The sequence below is a fragment of the Narcine bancroftii genome, chromosome 5 (assembly GCF_036971445.1).
Source record: "Narcine bancroftii isolate sNarBan1 chromosome 5, sNarBan1.hap1, whole genome shotgun sequence".
Lineage (NCBI taxonomy): Eukaryota > Metazoa > Chordata > Chondrichthyes > Torpediniformes > Narcinidae > Narcine > Narcine bancroftii.
In genome coordinates, this window is record NC_091473.1 from 131,258,174 (window position 1) to 131,264,149 (window position 5,976).

Genomic DNA, 5,976 nt, shown 5'->3' on the forward strand with positions numbered 1-5,976 from the left:
GACTTGGATTTTGTCTTTATTTATTTGGACAACATCCTCATCGCCAGCAAGGACTGGGAGCAACACAAAGCCCACCTATGTGCCCTTTTCTCCCGGATGGCCGACTTCAGCCTTACCATCAACCTGGCCAAGTGCCAGTTCGAGAAAGAGTCCATGCAGTTCCTGGGCCATACCATCATGGCTGAAGGAGCCACACCTGCTGTGTGAAGGTCGCCGCTATTAAGGAGTTCCCACGCCCGGACAGCCTCAAGGGGCCGCAGGAGTTCACGGGTATGGTCATCTTTTACAATCGCTTCATCCCGGGAGCTGTGCACATCACAGGCAAGCACAAGATGCTCACTTGGATACCAAAAGCCTGCACCGCATTCGAGGCCACCAAGGATGCCCTTGTGAAGACCGCCATGCTCGCCAACCCGAACACCGACCTGCATATGGCACTTTCTTTTGATGCCTCTGCCACAGCCGTCAGTGGCTTCCTGGAGCAACAGGTGAATGGACATTGGAAGCCCCTGGCATTCTTCAGCCGCCTGCTCCGCTGGCCAGAATGCAAATATAGTGCCTTCGACCGCGAGTTACTGGGCATGTACCTGCCGGTGCAGGATTTCCGCTATTTTTTGGAGAGGAGGAATTTTACCATTTTCACCAACCACAAACCCATCACCCAGGCGCTTGCGATGGCAAAGGATCCCTGGTCGACCCACCAGCAGCGTCACCTCTCCTTCATGTCGGACATTACCACCGACATTTGGCACAAGGCGGGGAAGGACAATGTGATTGCTGATGCACTCTTGCGACCGGCCATCTGCGCGCTGACACCCGGCCTCGACCGACCAGCTAGCCTGGGACCAGGAATCTGATGAGGAGACGAGGGCCTTCAAGACCGCCATAATGGGCCTGCGGTTCTGAGACCTCCCGACTCTGAGTGGCGAAGGCACCATCCTGTGCAATATCTCCTTGGACACCCCGCAGCCAGTGGTTCCCCAGCAGTGGTGCTGGCAGGTCTTCCGTCACACCCACAACCTTTCACATCCATCCATTCAGGTCGACGGTCCGGATGGTGGCAGAACGGTTCATATAGCATGGGCTGCAGAAGCAGATTGCAGGCTAGGCCAGAACATGCACCCATTGCCAGATGTCCAAGGTGCACAGGCACACCAGGGTGCCTGTACAGGAGTTCGATCACGTCCAGGAACGGTTCAGCCACATTCACATGGACATTGTTGGGGCCTTACCCGTTTTCTGGGGCATTACCTGTTTACGGTGGTGGACCACTCCACTCGCTGACATCCTGATGCCAGACGCCTCCACTGACTCCTGCTCCCGAGCACTGTTGCATGATTGGGTCACCTGGGTTGGCGTCCCGGGTCACCTCACCAGCAATCAGGGTGCCCAGTTCACACCTGCACTCTGGGCACAGCTCGCTAACAGGTTGGGGATCCAGCTACACTGCACCACGGCCTACCCACAGGCCAATGGACTGGTCAAAGGTCTGCACTGCCACCTTAAGTCGGCGCTCATGGCCCGCCTCATCAGACCCGACTGGGTGGACAAACTGCCTTGGATGCTCCTGGGCATCTGCTCCACTCCCAAGGAAGATCTGCAGGCATCATCAACTGAGCTGGTCTACGGTGCGCCGTTGGCACTACCTGGTGAGTTCGTCAACGCACCTCACAATCCCCAGTGGTCGCCGCATGAACTACTTCCTCACCTCAGGGCATGCTTGGACTTTTTCGAACCCCCACTGCTGCCCAGGCATGGCCCCCGCCCATCTCACATTCCCATCAAATTGCTTTCCATGGAGTACATTTTTGTTCGGCGGGGCCCAACCGTGGCACCTCTGCAGCGACCGTACGAGGGGCCGTACAGGGTTGTACAGCATTCCGGCTTGACGTTCACGCTGGACATTGGTGGCAGATGAGAGCTGTTTACCATGGACAGGCTGAAGCCAGCACACCTCGATCCCACCAAGCCTGTGGACGTTGCCCAGCCCAAGAAGCGAGGCTGCCCGGTGATAAAGAACATTGGTGCCGGTTCTGGGGGTGGGGGGTGTTGTGTGGTGGCTTACCACGAGGCAGGCAAACCGGCCCCGCTTGTAAGCCACGCGGCGGGGCAGCTGGCCAAAATGGCGCCGTCGGGGGCTTCCCTTCCTTCTAGCATGGGGCTCAGAAACCCGTGCTGGGGGACCATGTGACACCTGGGTGACGTCAGCGCCCTCCAGCGTGGTTTTCAGCCAGATCCAGGCTGGGAATATAAGTACAGCCCAGCAGCCTGCAATAAACCTGTCTGCTCACTGAGCTCAACCCGTCTGGTTGTGTGTGTTATTGCAAGAGCAGTGTAGCCGCCACTACATGCGACACTTAACTAGTGTGCGTTTCACAGTTTGCATTTGTCTTTCAATTAACCCATGCCCTTTGGGGTAGTATGGAGATGATGAAGTGATAACAAACGCATACTCTGCAGACAGCTCTCTGAATTATTGTGATGTGAACTGTGTTCCTTTGTCACATATTACTTGCTCGGGTATTCCTTGTTCAGCAAGGTGCACTCACATTTCTGAGGTGATAGTTGATGCTCTCAGATCTTTCACCCTTTTGACAAAAGGAAACAGAGTAGTAACAGGCCACTAATAAATACCACTCTTGATTCTCGGTGAACAAGTCTGCTCCCACTGTGTGCCATGGCCTGGAAGGGACTTCTGTGGAAATCATTTCCTCTTTTTGTTGTGTGTTTCTGTTGATCCTTTTGGATATCTTCTTCAACTGGATCTCATAATTGACAGAGATCAACTACAACTCCTGGCAGCTATTCAGACCTAGAATTGCTGGGCCATCTGCATCTACCATGTAGAATGTACAGAGGATGTTCTTTTCCTTATGGCAGTCATTGATTTTCGTTCTCCCTCTCTAGCTCCGAGAACATCTGGCCATAGAGTCTTAGTGGAAGGACAATGCTTTGTGATCCAGTATCCAGCTTCACCATTATGTTAAATATCAGCTTGTTCTGGATTGTTCTCTGTGTTGGGATCCTTCTGTGCAACTCGCTTCCTTCTTTCATCTCACCTGACATCTCGTGAATCTGTATGGATTCTATGTCCAGTAGCCGTGTGTTGGAGACCTTATAGCTGTTTCCTTTTATGTGATGGATCTTCTTCTTGTCTTTTTTCTTCACTGGTATTACTGTTCTCTTCATACTAGACTTGCACATGTTCGCCCAGTGGTTTGCTTCACCACAGGCTCTACATTCAGAACTGTATGCAGGGGATTTGTTTCGGTCTGTTGCACTTCCTGTAGGTCTTGGGGGTTTGCACTTTTCTGATTGTGTTCTTTATAGCATCAACCCTTCCTTCTCTTTGCTGTGGGTGGATCTGCATCTTGTGGCTTTGAAGGCTCTGACTGTGTCTACAGCTTCAAGCTATCCTTCCCTATAGGAGACTTTTGCACATTGGGATGGGCACTCCCCTATATTAGTTGATCAACTAATTTTTCCTCTATATCCTTAAATCTATGATTAGACCTGGGTTCAAGGTGAGAAGCAAACTTTGTAAACATCTGTTCTGGATCATTTTTTCTCCACCTCTGTAAGCTCCCAGCTATTAAATAAGTCAAGGCCTCACTCCCCTGTCCAGAGAAGGAGATAACTGACCTTCTCTGCTGTTGCATTTTTGAAATAGCTTTTGAATGTTAAATTGCACTTCTGGTAAAACTGTTAAAAGATTCAACAATGTCTTCAGCCTCCCAGTCCATCACTGAGTGAACTGTTGTTGCTCCAGCTATTTTTTTTTCAGTAATGTTTTTTTCTCTTCTTCCCCTTCATATTTCAGTGTCTTACAACCAATTGTACGGCTTTATTCTTGTTCTCTTCTACCGCTGCCACCATGTTATTTCTCTATGATACTTGGGAGGCTTCTTAAATAACTTAGAGATGCAAGATTCAAATAACAAAAGAGACTTTACTCACTGATGCCTTTCACCATGTCAGGAAACTGTTCACACATTCGCATATACATGCGCCCCACAGTGGTGCACTACAGTTACTGCAGTGAGAAGGGTGTATTCTTACGCGGTTACAAAATAGTTCACATTATCCTGACTATATAACAGGACCCTTGTAACCTGAGGTGGGGAGAGGAGGCCAATTGGAAGGAAAATGACTGTTCACCTGGGAAAATGGGAAAATGACTGTTGACCTGCCTCTTGTCTGGTTGGTTAGATGACCCTCCAGGTGCAAGCACCTGGAGTCTCCTTCGCTTTCTGACCTGTCAGATATTTGTCTGTCATAGTGAGGGAGGAGGTATAAGAGCAAGTGTTATGCTCCTTGCAGTTGTAGGGGAAAATATGATGAGTCACGGAGAGGTAGGTGGGGAGTGATGAGCGAATAAGGGAATTGTGGAGAGAATGATCCTGTGGAAGGTAGAAAGGGTAGATACGTCTAGTGGTGGGGTAAAGATGCAGCTGCTGGAAATGACGGAGGGTGATGAGCTGAATATATAGGCTGTTATGGTGAAAGGTGATGGTGATGACAAGAGGAACCCTATCCTTGTTTTGTCTGAATGGAGTGGGGTGGGGGGGAACTTCAAGAGATAGGGAAAAATGTATGAAAAGTCATACTTTTTTGTCTTTGTTTGTGAACTATGTACAATAAGGAAAATCCAAGCATTTATTGTCCATCCCTGTTTGTACCTGAACTGAAGAAGTAGTTGAAAGTCAACCACAATGGTTGGCTTGGAGGCACTTGTAAGGCCAACTCAGGAAAAGATGGCAGATCTCCTTCCATACAAGGCACCAGTGAGGAGATATTTTGAAATGTGGCTCTTTTCTCCAATACAAAGAGTTAAGGAGACCATTCACAACCATAAAACACAAGAAAATCTCACAACATTTATCTGGATACTTTTCAGAATGCTAACACCATGCTTAACTTCAATGGTGCCCCTAAAGCAATGTAAAGCTATTCTCTACAGGCGATAGACCCCTCATTGATTGGAGCAATGAGAATTGGGACATCACATTTCTGTCAGCTTGACCATCATTAGAATATAGAAAAGAGCTTTTATCCTCTTTCAGTCTGGAATATTCCCACACCCAATGTAAACACAGTTAGAGTACTGGTTAGTGTAACACTGCTACAGTGCCAACGATCGTGGTTCCTATCGGGTGGTGTCTGCATGGAGTTTGTACGTTCAGCGCATGTCTGCGTGGATTTCCTCCAGGTGATCTGCTTTCCTCCTACTGTTCAAAATATACAGGGGTTGTAAATGAATTGGGTGTAATTGAGCGGCATGGGTTCATGCGCCAAAGGCCCGTTTCTGTGCTGTATGTCAAAATTAAAAATTTTAAAACTGGGTAGAGCTCAAATGAAAAATCTATGTTAGCTAATTAGAAAATATTTCCTCAGATCCTTAGTCCTAAGGGAATATTGCTCTCTTTATGTCAATGAAAATTCCAATATTTTCCTTGAAGTAATCCAAATTTAAAATAGTTCAGAAAATTAAATAACAGAAAATGCTGGAAACATGCAGTAGGTCAGGCTTATCAGTGGGGAAAAACAGAATTCATGTTTCGAGTCAATAACCCATCTGTGGAAGATGGAGTAATGGCTAATGGATGTCTAGTGAACGTCTAAATGCCAAAGATCCTTAACCAACGACTTTAACTCTTTCGACACAAATGCCTGACCTAATATTTCCAACATTTTCCGTTTTCTCCTCACTATAAATATCTTGATTTAATTCAATTGCAAATTGTAAAAGTTGTGGAAGAGCTCAGTTTTACGTTTGAACATATGCAATCTGAATAAGCTATGACCTGACACTTCAGACTACCAAATGCATCTCCTGGCAGCTCACTTCAGTAACTGGAAACATTAGTTCTCTTTCTCTCTCTCTCCAGATGTTGTTTGTTTTCTTGAGAACATTTTCTATTTGTACTTAAGATTTGATAAATCTTATTTTTAGACTCCTAACAATGTCTCCAGGGC